This window comes from Pan paniscus, chromosome 13 (genome assembly GCF_029289425.2).
Source record: "Pan paniscus chromosome 13, NHGRI_mPanPan1-v2.0_pri, whole genome shotgun sequence".
NCBI classification, from domain to species: domain Eukaryota; kingdom Metazoa; phylum Chordata; class Mammalia; order Primates; family Hominidae; genus Pan; species Pan paniscus.
In genome coordinates this window covers 73,392,180-73,407,593 of record NC_073262.2, presented here as the reverse complement: position 1 = coordinate 73,407,593, position 15,414 = coordinate 73,392,180, and the positions used below count along the sequence as shown (strand labels likewise).

General features: G+C 38.6%; 1 long non-coding RNA gene across 2 annotated transcripts; it reads left to right on the top strand.

Moving 5' to 3' along the window:
• Nucleotides 1–1,609: 1,609 nt before the first annotated feature.
• LOC129397280 (uncharacterized) lies at nucleotides 1,610–14,077 on the top strand. 2 transcript variants are annotated; one of them, XR_008624538.1, is made up of 5 exons: nucleotides 1,610–3,377; nucleotides 3,700–4,001; nucleotides 5,989–6,118; nucleotides 6,449–6,492; nucleotides 7,685–14,077. It is a non-coding gene; the product is annotated as an uncharacterized LOC129397280 (long non-coding RNA). The 2 variants fall into 2 exon arrangements; XR_008624539.1 differs by lacking the exon at nucleotides 3,700–4,001.
• The last annotated feature ends 1,337 nt before the right edge of the window (nucleotides 14,078–15,414 follow it).

Genomic DNA, 15,414 nt, shown 5'->3' with positions numbered 1-15,414 from the left:
CTTGTGGCTTCTGCCACTCCACTATTTTCTTCTCTTTCCCTTTTTCAACACTGGGTATTGAAATACTGTGTATCAATCAATGACCTTGAGGGGCACAGAGTATGCTTGAAATTATGGGGTAAGACTCATAACAGAAGTGAAAGGGATCATCCAGCTGTTGGTAGTTATCAGAGGAGCTCAAGATTTGAAAGAGACAGAAGTAGAACACCCCATCTACAAGGAGACTCCTGACACATCTCATCAGTCACCAGGGTCCTAAGGAATTACATTTGGAAATTCTTTAATCTCTCTTCCATTTATATGATCTCAGAGAAGTGAAATGATTTTCCTAGATCATACATAGTCTTTGTGCCTCTTTGGAAATCCCAAAGCATCAAAATGGGTAGTTGCATTTTTCTCCTTTAAAGATTTTATTTGTGGCCTTTTAATATTTAAATCACTGATATTCAAAGGTACATTTTCAACATCAAAAATTTAGACTTTATAGATAGCAGCATTAAGTTCTAGCATTGGGAACACATTAAAAGGATGCTTTTCAAGTGTTTAATGGAACATATGTATCTTCTCAAGAGTGGTGCTTTAGCATGACTATAAAGAGGGGAAATTCTAAAACAAGGCCATATTCTTCAGAGGAAAAAAGTAAGCCTTATGAAGAAAGAAAACAGAAAATCAGATTTTTAAAGGCTGGTCTGGGAAGATATTTAGGGGTTGTTTAACTAAACTCAAGTATATCTAAGAGGTTGACAATTCATTCTGTCCCACTGAAGAGCTGGAAATATAAAGGAATCATTAAGTTTAAACCTAGTAAAATTGTTGGTTTGGGTTCTATGTCCCTGTTTTTATCTATTTTCTAGAAAGCTTTCACATTTCCAGAGAAGAAAGAGAAATGATTTTTATACATTTAGTTTTAACACAAGGTCTTGCTTTGTCACCGAGGCTGGAGGGCAGTGGCGCCGTCTCTGCTTACTGCAACCTCTGCCTGTGGATTCAAGCAATCCTCCCACCTCAGCCTCCCAAGTAGCTGGGACTACAGGCATGTGCCACCATCCCCTGCTAAACTTGTTTGTTTGTTTGTATTTATAGTAGAGACAGGTTTTGCCATGTTGCCCAGGCTGATCTCGAACTCCTGAGCTCGAGCGATCTTTCCACCTTGGCCTCCCAAAGTGCTGGGATTACAGGCGTGAACCACCATGCCCAGTCCAGAAAGATGAATGATTTAACTAAACACACAGATGGAGAGACTGGTGCACAAAAAAGTAAACATAGTTGATCAAGGTCAAGGATTGGTCTATTTAAATCACAGTTCTTTACTGCTTTTGGATTATGAATTCTTTCAGGATTCAACTAAAGTTTGGATCCACTCTCCAGAAAAATTTGGACATTAAAAAATTTGCATATGTCTTAGTCAGTTCTGGCTACTATAACAGAGTTCCATAAACCTGGTAGCCTATAAACAACAGAAATTTATTTTTCATAGTTCTGGAGGCTGGGAGCCCAAGATAAGAGTAACAACATGGTTGGGTTCTGGTGAGGGCCCTCTTCAGGTTTCAGACAGCCAACTTCTCATTGCATCCTTACAGGGCAGAAACAGGACTAGGGAGCTCCTTGGGGTCTCTTTTATAAGGGCAGTAATCCCATTTATGAGGGCTCCACCCTCATGACCTAATGACCTTCCAAAAGCTCCACCTCCTAATACCATCACATGGTGGGTTAGGATTTCAACATATGAATTTTGAGGAGACAGAAACATTCCATCTATAACAGCATACAATGCCCATTCATGAATTCCACATCTGTGAATCTCTGGGCTAAATATAGGATAAATCCAGACAATGGATAAAGTGGTTAAAATGATGAACTCCATCTTCTATGTTTTGAAGTAGAAATTGAGCCCTATTACTGAAAGGGTTTAAGGAGTAGACCATAGAATAGGACCATATAAGTAGTATAATACTGTTTTTATTAAATATTTATATTGTGCATATACAGCAAAACAATTTTATTGAGTACTTGTTATGTACCATTTTTCTAAGTTATTTAATCTATATATTTTATTTTTTAATGAATGAATTTTTTTCTTTTTTAAATTTCAATAATTTGGGGGAAACAGGTGGTGTTCGGTTGCATGGAAATGTTCTTTAGTGGTGATTTCTGAGATTTTGGTGCACCCATCTCCCAAGCAGTGTACACTGTACCCAATGTGTAGTCTTTTATCACTCACTCCACTCCTACCCTTCCCTTTGAATCCCTAAAGTCCATTATATCATTCTTATGTCTTTGCATCCCCATAGCTTAGCTCCCAGTTATAAGAGAGAACACACAATGTTTGGTTTTTCATTCTTGAGTTATTTAATTCACTTAGTTATCTATTCACTTAGAATAATAGTCTCCAACTCTATCCAGGTTGCTGCAAACACCATTATTTCATTCCCTTGTATTCCATGTTAACCTATACAACTTAATCCCCACAGCAACCCTGTAAGTTAGACACTATTGTTATAACCATTTTGCAAATGAGGAAATCACACACACACACACACACATACACACTCAAACTGGAAGCCACATGAGGTTAGGAATCATATCCAGCATCTGGGACACGGCAAGGCACACTGAAGGTGATGTTGATTTAATGAATGAGCCAAATGTTAACAGTTTTTTTTTTTCAACAGAGGTAGAGGATAAGGCAACCCTTTTATTGTCTACTTGTGTTTTGTACTTAATTTTTTTTCTTTTTTTAGATGGAGTTGAGCTCTGTCGCCCAGGCTGGAGTGCAGTGGCACCATCTCAGCTGACTGTGACCTCCGCCTCCTGGGTTCAAGTGATTGTCCTGCATCAGCCTCCCGAGTAGCTGGGACTACAGGTGCACACCACCATGCCCGGCTAATTTTTGTATTTTTGGTAGAGACGGGGTTTTGCCATGATGGCCAGGTTTGGTCTCAAACTCCTAACCTCAAGTGATCCACCCTCCTCAGCCTCCCAAAGTGCTGGGATTACAGGCGTGAGCCACTGCGCCCAGCCTACTTGAATTTTTTTTTCTTTCTTTTTTTTTTTTTTTGAGACAGAGTTTTGCTCCTGTTGCCCAGGCTGGAGTGCAACGGCGTGATCTCAACTCACTGCAACCTCTGCCTGCTGGGTTCAAGTGATTCTCCTGCCTCAGCCTCCCAAGTAGCTGGGATTACAGGTGCCCACCACCGTGCCTGGCTGATTGTATTTTTAGTAGAGATGGGGTTTCATCATGTTTGCCAGGCTGGTCTTGAACTCCAGACCTCAGGTGATCGGACTGCCTCGGCCTCCCAAAGTGCTGGGATTACAGGCATGACCCACTGTGCCCGGACCTGCTTGAATTTTTATGATGAGCATGTTGGCAGATCACGGTTAGTGTTCAACAAATATCCATGTGCTTCTCTATGTTTCCCATTCTCTGTGCTTCTAGGTGTGTTCGTGGGACTAATTCTCACCAATGGAATGTGTGTGGAAATAATGCGTCTCCTTCAGGCTGAGGCAGTTAAGAGACAAGGACTATTGGGGGCCATCTCTGAGGCTGGCTATCACAGAGACCATAAGATATTCAGCAACATGATAGACTCAGTTTGCCTGTGTAATTTATAGAGGACATGAAGACAAATTTCAGGTTGCTGTTTTGTTGTATAATTCCCTGAAATTATCTTGTTTATTGGGTCTTTCCTGCCTTACTAGAATATCAGCTTCCTGAGAGTGTAAAGCTCATGTCTGTTCTGCTGTCTGCTGTTTCCCTGGTGCCTGACACAGTGACTGCCACATGAGAAGAGCCCCTAAAATAGTGAAATAAATGAAGAATCACATAAGTGAAATCCTCTTGGTACCTGAGTATGGACAAAGCTGGAAAACAGTGATGGAGTTTTCCATAGCAGCATCCTAAGAAGACACCCTTGAGCGGTTGAGAACGCATTTTGAGGACATCAGCAAACACAGCCTAAGAGGGGCTTAAATGGTGATATCACCTGGGCTTGCTTTCTCAGGTACTCTTTTAAAAGGATGTAATTCACAGCTGTCCCAAGAAGACTCACCAGGAACACCGTTAATAACTGCCTTAGAAGCATTTTGTGATCTATCATTTAGGATATTTGTTTAGTTGCTGTAACAGGTACCAAGTAACAATGGCTTAAACAAGATGGTCTGTCTTTCAGATAAAAGTCCAGCTGGTAGGCAGCCCAGGAAAGGTGGGCTGCTCTGCTTCATGTGATGGTCTGAGGACCCTTATGCCTTCTGTTTTGTTGCTTTGCCATCCTCTCGGGTGTTGTCCTATCCACATGATTGAGTTAAATGCCCACCATTATGTCCGCATTCCAGCCTCAAGAAAGAGGAAAGAAGAAAGGGAGAGCATGCAACTTTCTTTTAAGGATGTGACCTAGAAGTGACATACATCACTTAGGCTCACATGCCATTGGTGGGAACTTAGTCATATGGCCACACCTAGTTGCAAGTGAGGCTGGGATATGTCATTTCTAGATGGACAATCATGTACCTCCCAAAAACTTGGGGATTACTATTACCAAAAGGAAGAAAGAAAATATGAATGGGTGGGATTGGCAGTCTCTCATCAGTAGGAAAGCATCATGACTGATGCTGAGAATACTCTTTGCCCAAGTCTTTATGGCCTATATATGTAACTCCATATTACTGACAGTGTGCATCACAGGGTGTGGTAGGTGGCTTCTAAAATGGCCTCAAATGATTCCTGTCTCCTGGTACTCATGCCCTTGTGTGATCCCTTTTTCTTGAATGACTTCCTTCAAGTTAATAGACTGTTGATAGGCTGCCACTTCTATGATTAGATTATTAAAGATGTACCTCCATTTTCCTGGCAGACTTTATTGCCTTTGCAGCTTGCAAGCTTTGATGAAGCAGCCATGTTGGGGAGGCCCATATGGCAAGAAACCAAAGTCAGTCTCCAGGCAATAGCCAACAAAGAACTGAGGTCCTCAGTCCAATAGCCCACAAAGAACTGAATCCTACCAATAACCACTTGAGTTTGGAAATGGATCCCTTACCAATCGAGCCTTCAGATTAGACCCCAGCCTTGGTTGACACCTTCACTGTAGCCTTTTATGTAAGATCCTGAAGCAGATGATGCAACTAAACTGTGCCTGGACTTCTGATGCACAGAACCCATGAGATAATAAATATATGTTGTTTGAAGCCTCTAAGTTGGTGGTAATTTGTTGCAACAAAAAAAAACTAATACATAGGGGTCTTTGTTAAGACTGCTGCTCTGGGTCTAACTGTTTTTAAGACTGCTGCTCTGGGTCTAACTGTTTTAGGAGCACCATACCTGTTCCTTCTGAGGCATGGCCCTTCCATACCTCCAGATCCATCAGTCCTCCACAGAACACACACCCACACCACTACCACCTCTTCTCCATCTGAGACACTCTCCTTCTCTCTTCAGCTGTGGCTTCTTCCACCTCCTGCCTTGTGGTTTTTGCTTTTTTTTTTTTCCCTTTGAATGGTCACTCAACATACTCTTCTAAGTTAGTTTAGATTATGATAATAGCCAGGAAGGTAGTGGTACAGGAATGTCTTTAAAAGCTGGAGAAATGAGACTTGGGGAATGCAAAGGAATGACTGTTAGACATTGGGAAGTTGAGATTGCCTCAGAGAAGCCATCAGACCCAGGATTCTGGAAGAGATAGACAGAGACAGTTAGCATCTTCCTAGAACCACCACCATATCCCCACTCAAACAGCTCAAGGAAGAAAGGGATTCTGGTCTTTAATCTGAACCCACCTCTTATAGATGCCAATGGGAAGAGACACTACCAGTTAAAACTATGGCATATTTACTATACTGACCATACTTGTAGTACCTTATATTCACAACAAAATACTTATTGAGTATATAGTATGTGCCAGGCATTATATTAGGCTCCAGTATGTGGTAGTGAATAGCCTCTGCTCTCCTGATGTCCCTAAATATTTCCTGTCAACGTTCTGTATTTCTTACTAGACTGCCAGCTCCATGACAGCAAGAACCTTGTATGACTTTTTCATGATGGATGTTCATCTGTGCCATCTGTAAATATTTAATAAATATTTGTGGAATACATGAATCCAAAAGTGAATGGAATGATAAAGAGGTAAGATATCAGGTGAGGGAGTAAGATTTTACAGTACGGTGACTTTACTAGAATGCAAACTCTACGAGGGCTGGACCTTGATGAGTATTGGTTGCTTCATCTGTACAATAAAGAGCCTTGATTTGGTGAACTCTGAAATCATTTTGGTTATAAACCTCAATGACTCTGATTCTGAACTGTCACAGAAAGATATGAGCCCAGAATAAAATATCTAGAACATATATATTTAACTCAATTTTTGTGACTTCAGTTCAGAATTTAATTAATTTTAGTTGGGAATTTAGCAAACCCAAGTGATCATTTAGTGTCTTTATTCTTATATTTGGACAGGGAAAGGATCATGACATCTACTACAGCATTTGGCACAGACCCAGGTAAATAAGATAAAACTTCTAAGTCACTTCTCCTCTTCGAGATCATGGAATATATTGCGTCAGACCTCAGCAATCAGCTGTGGACTTTTTAAAAAGGAAAATCAGATATGGATTTATTACCTGAGCATTTGCCATTGTCAAAATGTGTAGATGTTACCCCATTCACTAGGTTTTCTCTTGTAAGGAAGCATTTCTCTAATGGTGATCTTCCAACCACCTGTCTTAGAGTCACTGGGGTGATGTTTATAATGAAACTAGCTTCCTCACCACTAGACCAAACGAATTAGCAGTTCTAGGGATGTAGCTCAGGATCCTCCATTTAAATAAGCATCCCAGGTAATTTTCATGCATGTAAAAAGCTGAGAGCCACCATTCTTAGTACTTTGGCAACTTCAGACCAAAGCTTCTCTCCATACTTCTTCCGAGTCTTCTCTCAGTCTCTATGCTCCTCAACCATCTCTCCCTTTGCTAGGCTGCTGGATTCCTATTGAATGTGCTTACTTGTGTAATGCACATGGATAATGATGTTTTCATTGGATCTGGCATGCTGTTTTCTCCTCTGTTAAATGAGAGAATCAGAGTTGCTGATTTTTTTTTTTTTTTTTTTAAAGACAGAATCTCCCTCTGTCACCCAGTCTGGAGTGCAGTGGCGCGATCTCGGCTCACTGCAACCTCCGCCTCCCCAGTTCAAGTGATTCTCCTGCCTCCTGAGTAGCTGGGATTATAGGCGCCTGCAACCACGCCCAGCTAATTTTTGTATTTTTAGTAGAGATGGGGTTTCACCATTTTGGCCATGGTTGGCCAGGCTGGTCTTGAACTCCTGACCTCAGGTGATCCACCCGCCTCAGCCTTCCAAAGTGCTAGGATTACAGGCTTGAGCCACCGTGCCCAGCCTCAGAGTCAGTGATTTTTAAGTCTCCAACCCCAACATGCTAAATTCTGTAAGTTGTGGCTGGGAAGATTTATCTTGTCTTAGAGAGCTCCCTTGATCTCTCAGGGATTGGGGCCTCCTTGGGAATATGCTACAGTCAGCATCATCCTAGCTTCTTGTTATTGTTCACTAGGGAGGCCTCCTAAAGGACCCCAAACAATGATGATTAGATAGTTTAGACTTGGGGGCAGAGTGAGGGGCCCATTCTCTGAAAAAAAAAAAAATCATAGAATCATAGAGGTATTTTCATTTATGTTACAGGTTTCCCTGGTACTGGTAATTCCCAGCAGCTTTCTACAATTCCAAAGGTCAGAAATAAACTGCCAAAAAAATTTTACTAAATCATGTTCTGGTCTGGGATACAGCCCTGAAATGCACTTTGAGCAAGAAAGACTTTGTAGAGGAGAAAAAAGGTGGACCAATGAGGATTGGGCTAGAACCAGAGGAAAGTGAACATTCTTGGTTTAGATAAATATCCACAACCTTCTAAGGTTTTCATGTGTACTACAGAGAAGCTCCAGGCTCCTACATTTCCCTGTGGGTGGTTTTAAAAAGCTACTGTAGCAAAACAGAGGCTGGTGGTGACTACGCTTATCTTTTAGAAGAGCCATCATTGCATTTCTGCAGCACAGAATGTATATGTGTTTTTTACTCTTAGTGGTGGAGTTTATATGTGACTCATGATGTTTAGTTGTTAATCAGCCAATGACACTAAATACTGCTTAGTTAGCTCAGTATTCCCTTTAGGAAACCAGATATTGCTAAAGTCACTGTTCGACTTAATGGGGAAAATTCCACTAACATCTAAAATATGTGATTTATAATTCAAAAATGTAAATCCTGTATTGGTATTACATACTATAAAAGGACAATTGTCTACCTAATTACATAACATGCATATAAGGATCAATATTTAATTAAGACTATTGCTGTATTCTCATTGGGAGTTAGAGCCCAATATTCTCAATTGGGTGAGAATTTCAGCCAAATGGTCTATCCATTTTCTTTTCTTTTCTTTCTTTCTTTCCTTTTTTTTTTTTGAGACAGATCTTGCTTTGTTGCCCAGGCTGGAGTGCAATGGTGTGATTTTGGCTCACTGCAACCTCTGCCTCCTGGGTTCAAGCGATTCTCCTGTCTCAGACTCCCGAATAGCTGGGATTACAGGTGCGCACCACCATGCCTGGCTAATTTTTGTATTTTTAGTAGAGGTGGGGTTTCACCATGTTGGTCAGGCTGGTGTCAAACTCCTGACCTCAGGTGATCTGCCTGCCTCGGCCTCCCAAAGTGGTGGGATTACAGGCGTGAGCCACTGTGCCTGGCCAGTCTATCCATTTTCTATTTCCCCAAAGTAACTTGTGAGAAATGTCTTAGGCTAGAATTTGCTTATATATTTTCCATCTTGCACATGGTTAAAACATGCAGTTTCCTAAACCAGTGGTTCTCGAACATCAGTGTGCATTAGAATCACCTGGAGGGCTGGTTAAAACACAGATTGCCAGGCCGTTCTCAGGGTTTCTGATTTAGTAAGTCTGGCGGTTGGACCCGAGAATCTGCATTTCTAACCAGTGATCCCAAGTGATGCTGATGCTGCAGGTCTGGGGACCAATGTCTTGAACTAACAGCTCTGAATAAAAATCTAATTGGATTCTGAATGCCACAGATGCAGTTTGGAGATTGTTTTTCAAAGAAGAATATCCATTTGTGGAATAAAAAGGTTTATCATTGTTATTACCTGAAGTAATTTCTCTTTCCTTTGTGTTTTTAGAGGAGTTTTGTTGGTCGCTTTTATCAGGCATTAGGCCTTGTATTACATTCATTTGTGCCTATGCTTTATCTCCTTTGTGACTGTGAGCTCTTTGAAGGACTGTGTTCATCTTTAAATCCTCATTGTACCTTACATCTTGTAGACTTCAAATCATTGTTTGGTAAATTGAATTTAGTGATGTATACATGTTTTGTGCCTGCTTTCCTACATGTAATAATTATAAACAACAAATATCAAGTTAAGTATGCAGCTCACATATTCTTTTTTTTTTTTTTTTTTTTTTTTTTGAGACAGAATCTCACTCTGCCACCCAGGCTGGAGTGCAGTGGCGTGGTCTCCGCTCACTGCAACCTCTGCCTCCTGGGTTCAAGCAATTCTCCTGCCTCAGCCTCCCAAGTAGCTGGGATTATAGGCATGGCATGCACCACTGTGCCCAGCTATAATAAGATTTATTCAGACTTTTTGGCTTACAGATGTTAGATTTGAGGCATTTCAGCTTTGGAAGAGACCATAAGGATAATTCAAGTCCAAAGGTCCTTAAAGTCCACCACATCTCCTCTACAGCCTACTCATACTCACCTTTAGTTAAAAAAAACACAAAACACAAAATTCCAAAAACCTGGGGTGAGGGAGGCACCTTCCTTCCTGGGGTCCATTCCAAATTTGAGAAGGTGCTCAAACCTTGCCTTTCTACTTCTACCTAATGACCCTATTTCAACCCCTTTTGATATCCTGTTTAGATAGGATATTCCCCATGTCTGTTATTCCCCATTTGTTTCCCCCTTCCTTACTCCTAGATCTCCCTGCTCCAGAAGCAAGGGGGCAGCCACAGCCTCACAGCCCCACAGCCTCTAGCTGCTGGCTGCTCAGGGCACGCAGGATTGCTATTGACAAGTCTGAATCATGACTGATGAACGGAGTGCTCTCTCCCTAGAAAACAACTTGGCAACTTTCTACTTCAAACCCAGGCTCACTACAGAATTTCTTACCACAATGACTTTCTTGGCAGTTGTCTGCAGTACTATCAAGAGATGACATGGACTTCAAGGATCAAACAGGGGAGAAAAAGGCTTAAAAGAAAAACAAGTCTCCATCAAAGGTAATAACCACAATGAGAACTATACATAGCTATGTGCTTATAGGTCTTAGTTCACATTCCCCTCATTAAAATTATAGCTCAAGAAATAAAGGGCTGTTTAATGACTTGGGTATATAAATATACTTCATTTGTATATTTTTTACTTGCTAAAATCTATCCAAATTGGTATTACCTCAAACCATAATCTTCTACTGTATTTTATAATTTTACTTTCAATTGCCATGTATTTTTCCCACTGATGTTCACAAATTCACAGGAAACATCAGCCATGTACTAAATAAAATATGAATTGAATCGACAAATAGAACCATAAATTTAATTCATGCACATGTAAAATTTAGACCAAAGAATAAAAATGTCTATTAAAAATACAGCCAAGCATGGTGGCTCACACCTGTAATCCCAGCACTTTGGGAGGCCGAGGTGGGTGAATCATCTGAGGTCAGGAGTTTGAGACCAGCCTGGCCATTGTGGTGAAACCCCATCTCTACTAAAATACAAAAATTAGCTGGGTGTGATGGTGGGCACCTGTAATCCCACTACTTGGGAGGCTGAAGCAGGAGAATCGCTTGAACCCAGGAGGCGGAGGTTGCAGTGAGCCGAGATCCTGTCACTGCACTCTAGCCTGGGCGACAGAGAGACTCTGTTTCAAAACAAAACAAAACAAAACAAAAAACAATCGATTTAAAATACTACAGTTTAGAATCCTGTTGAGTTCCGCATTATTGGGAGCAAAATCAAATCATGGACATAAATATGTTGAGAAAAGCAAGAGAGACACATAACACAAAATGAAAGTTTCCATGCTAGAAATGGACATGGATATATAGAAGATGTGTGACATCCACAAGTCAGAATGGAAAAGAAAGCAAGACATAGAATTTATAAGAATAAAACTCACATAGAGATAAGAGAAATGAGCTTTCATGGTATCTGATGTAGGCTTTTGGGAAATTGCCACCAAATATTTTTAAAATTAGGACACATTTTCCCAACCATAAGCATAAATGAGTTAGCCTTGATATTTGCTTCATGAATTGGGTAAAATTAAGCTGAGGGCCAGATGTTTTCCATCTGTGTTTTAGATTATGCTAAACATAAAATGATTAGAAAGCACCCATATATGACTGGTTTAACTATACATGAAAAAATCAGATGACATTTAGACACTGCCTTAGACTTTAGAAAATTTTAGTGTATTTTGATGTCAGAATTTTGACAAGTAATGAAAATATTAGATGAATAGTTTTACTGTAAAACAAACTTCCATTTCATAATAGGCATAATGAATCTTCATAATGCTGAAACAACTTTTTGAAAAGTGAAAGCTGCAGATTTTCCAAGTGGTATCAAACTAAGAGCTGGGTTTATTTACCCTGAATTACATTTTGGTATGAGGTAGACAATCAAAATGTATTAGTTAATGTGGTTTATTATGTGTTGTGCAGATACTACTATAGTTCATATGCATAGGCCGATTTATGAATTAAGTCTCAAATATCCAATAGAGGATTATACTTTAGATAATTGCTAAAGACACGGAAAGAAAAGTGCATAAAGTCTAGAAAGGGAAGTCATCAAAATGTCAGCATGAAACTATATCAATCATCATGTACAAATCTTCAATTGGTAATAAGCTGTAATAGTAAAACAATTGTGAAACTATCAATCCGTAGCTGTTTGATTACATCTTTGTTGAACAAATATCACTTGTTAATTATAGTCAGGAACATTAAGTTATTCTATAATGTCCATAAATTAATCTGAAACATTGCTGTCTCTGGCAACATAGTAGATTCTTTAAAAATAATCAAGGAAGGAGCAACTGACATCAAGATCTTTATACAAAAACGTGTTGAGTCTGAACATTAGAGAAAAATTTACTGTCTATATTAAATAAATCACATGCCACACTAATCAGGTTACCATTATAGTGGCCCAATAATGAAACATGTTCTTTTGTTGTATTAATCTAAACATATATCTCATTATTAACATACATCTATCTAGATATTTTCCTTATTTTTTCCTACTCTATTGAACTATGTTGGTGCATGACATTTCAAAACTGCCCTGGGTCTCATACTCCTTTAAAGTTCTCTCTATCATGCAAACCAGAAGGTCATGATATTTAATAGAAAATTAATATCGCTTGTTTTGAGTGGCCCTCAATTTGGGACATTAGCAAACTATAATTACACTTACTATAACACAAAGCTTAAAGTTTGAATCTGATTCTATAACACAGACTGTTTCCCAGTGAGAATGGTCAATTTACCTTGACTAGTCATTATTTAATGTGATGAGCTAATGCAAGTAAAAGTGGCTTGCAATTTTAGAGCCCTAAACAACTTACTAGATGTTTACATGAATTTGAAGTCATAGCTACAGCTATAACATTCTGTGAAACAGTCATAGCAGAAATGAAATAAATAGAAAACACTGAAGATGTTGCTTTCAACTAATACTTAAAACCCCACAATATTAGAAGAAAAAATAGTACAGCTTGGGGTAAAAAAACTGACTTTTCTACAAATGTCATTGTTTCAAATAGGTTTCTGCAAGAGGCATGCTTGGCAAGATTAATTTTTTAATTGGCATGTCTTGTTTGATTAAAGTAAAATAATTTAAAAGAATATACAATATACGGCCGGGCGCGGTGGCTCACGCCTGTAATCCCAGCACTTTAGGAGGCCAAGGTGGGCGGATCATGAGGTCAAGAGATTGAGACCATCCTGGCCAACATGGTAAAACTCTGTCTCTATAAAAATACAAAAATTAGCCAGGCATGGTGGCACGCACCTGTAGTCCCAGCTACTCAGGAGGCTGAGGCAGGAAAACTGCTTGAACCCGGGAGGCAGAGGTTGCAGTGAGCCGAGATGGTGCCACTGCACTGCAGCCTGGCGACAGAGTGAGACTCCGTCTCAAAAAAAAAAAAAAAAAAAAAAAAAACACCAAAAATACAGTCATAAGATTTAAACACTAGTTGAAACTAGAAAATAACATAGAGATTACAGTTGTATTTTCTTTAACGTAATTTACTTTCATTCATTACCAGAACTATTTAAAACTAGTGATCAGTTAAGAGTATATTTGCACAATTTTTTCTTGAGAAAAGCAGATAACTACAGTGTTAATAAATTCAGAAACACATGCTTCTAAATTAACTAATTTACTGATATTTCAATTTCTCCATGTTTCCAAGTTCTTGCTCAAAATGGTTCAAAAACTGTTAAAATTAAAATAATATCACAAATTTTAGTATTTTAAAAGAATACTGTACATTACATTTGCATGCTAATAAAACAGTTGCTTTAAAATCTACAATGCCTACTGACATTTGAGGCAATCATTAACATATTTTCTTCAATAAGTTTTTTAAACTTAATTGAATTGTTTGCTGGGATCTTTAAGTGAAACCTTGAATAAAGTTGGTGGATTAAACTTACTTTTTTAATGCTGCCTACTTCTTTAATGTTGTCAGATTTGCAGTGGTACAATCCTATCAGATTTGCAGTGGGACAATGAGCAAGCCTTTCAGCTGTACCACCTTAAAGACCATACTTTTTCAATTTGCAGGTGCAATTAAGTAAAACCATAAGAAAGTTATTTTGTCATAAGACTTTGTTCTACTTTAAAAAATTATATACATTTATTTTGTTTTTCTCTAATAACCACAAAGTTATCTATCTCCAATATCTCATTTCTTTAGATATTAAATTCCATATATTTAACAACCAAAAAATTATAAGAAAACTTTATCTTCAACGCCTCTTCTGTTTGGATACTAAATAAATGATTGGCTCTGTCAATAATAGCTAGTAGACTCATTTTTAAATTGCCATTTTTCTTTCTCTACCAAGGTCATTCTTTCAGATGAAAGAATCATTTCAAATTTTGAGTCCAAAGCCCTTGGTCTTTTCGCTCTCTAACAAGGATTCCTCTTTCTCACCACTTTCCAAAAATCCTTTTCTGAATCTATAGTTGATCCCAGGGCATGGTTCAGATGGGAGTTTCTGTAACTTTTTAGAGAAAGGTGAGAGTTTCTATAACTTTTCACATTGCTTTAGACATCAAAATGTGTAGTCTTGATCTAATGACTTAGATCTAATGATTTTGATTAAGATTACATATTTAAGTGTATATTAATATTACTGCCTAGCAACTTTATCACTATTGCTTGCAAAACTGCCACACCCTTGAAAATGTAACCCAAACTCCTCTTCCCAGGTGAAGAACCATGAAGACTCACATTCTAATTAGTCATTAAATAGTTCCAATATCTCTTATTCTAAGGTATATTGCCACTATGAATCTAATATTCATTTACTACCTTGTCCCAAGTTACAGAATAAAAATGCCATTTCTTAGGAGTATAAAAGTAATTTTCATCTGAATTATGTTGATATTTGTGTTTTACTTCGTATAAGAATTCAAGAACAACCCTCAAAGCTTTTAAGAACTGATCCTTCAGTTTGACTTCAAACAAAAGGCAAGGTAAAAGCAGTTTGTAAACTGTGAAATCCTATCAATTTGTACACACTTCAACTATCATGAAAAGATTATTCGGCTCTATTAAAATTTGGCATTAATGATGCTAGCTTAACATGTTAATAAAATTTAGAACATTTTCTGTTCTTTGCTAATCTTAAATCAAGATTTAACTGCTGATAAAAGTTTCAGTTACAGGTTTAAAAACTCAAATATTAGAAAATATCAAGGAGTTAGACACTTGATAAAACATTTGTAAACTTCAAAACTTCAACTTTTAGAGAAAGGCGAGGCACCTAGACAACAAATACCCTGTTTCCACATTTCCAAACCATGAGTATTCCTGGCTCTTCCCTGAGAAAATCTTAGACTACTTCAATGATTAAAAACATAATAAAATTCAGATACAAAATGGAACTAAACGTCCTGGCCTAGCCAGAAATTCCTGGGTGGTTACTGTGAAATAAGACTTGTTAAGATTTCCATCGCAAGATTAAAAAGAAAACAAGCAAGACAACGCTGGGTATCGTGACGGGACTGAAATACAGGAGTGGCGTCTGGGAAACTATCTTCTTGGTTCTTTCCCAAGCAAAGACCAACCTGAACAAGGGTCCCGTTTCTCTGTACCTCTCCACA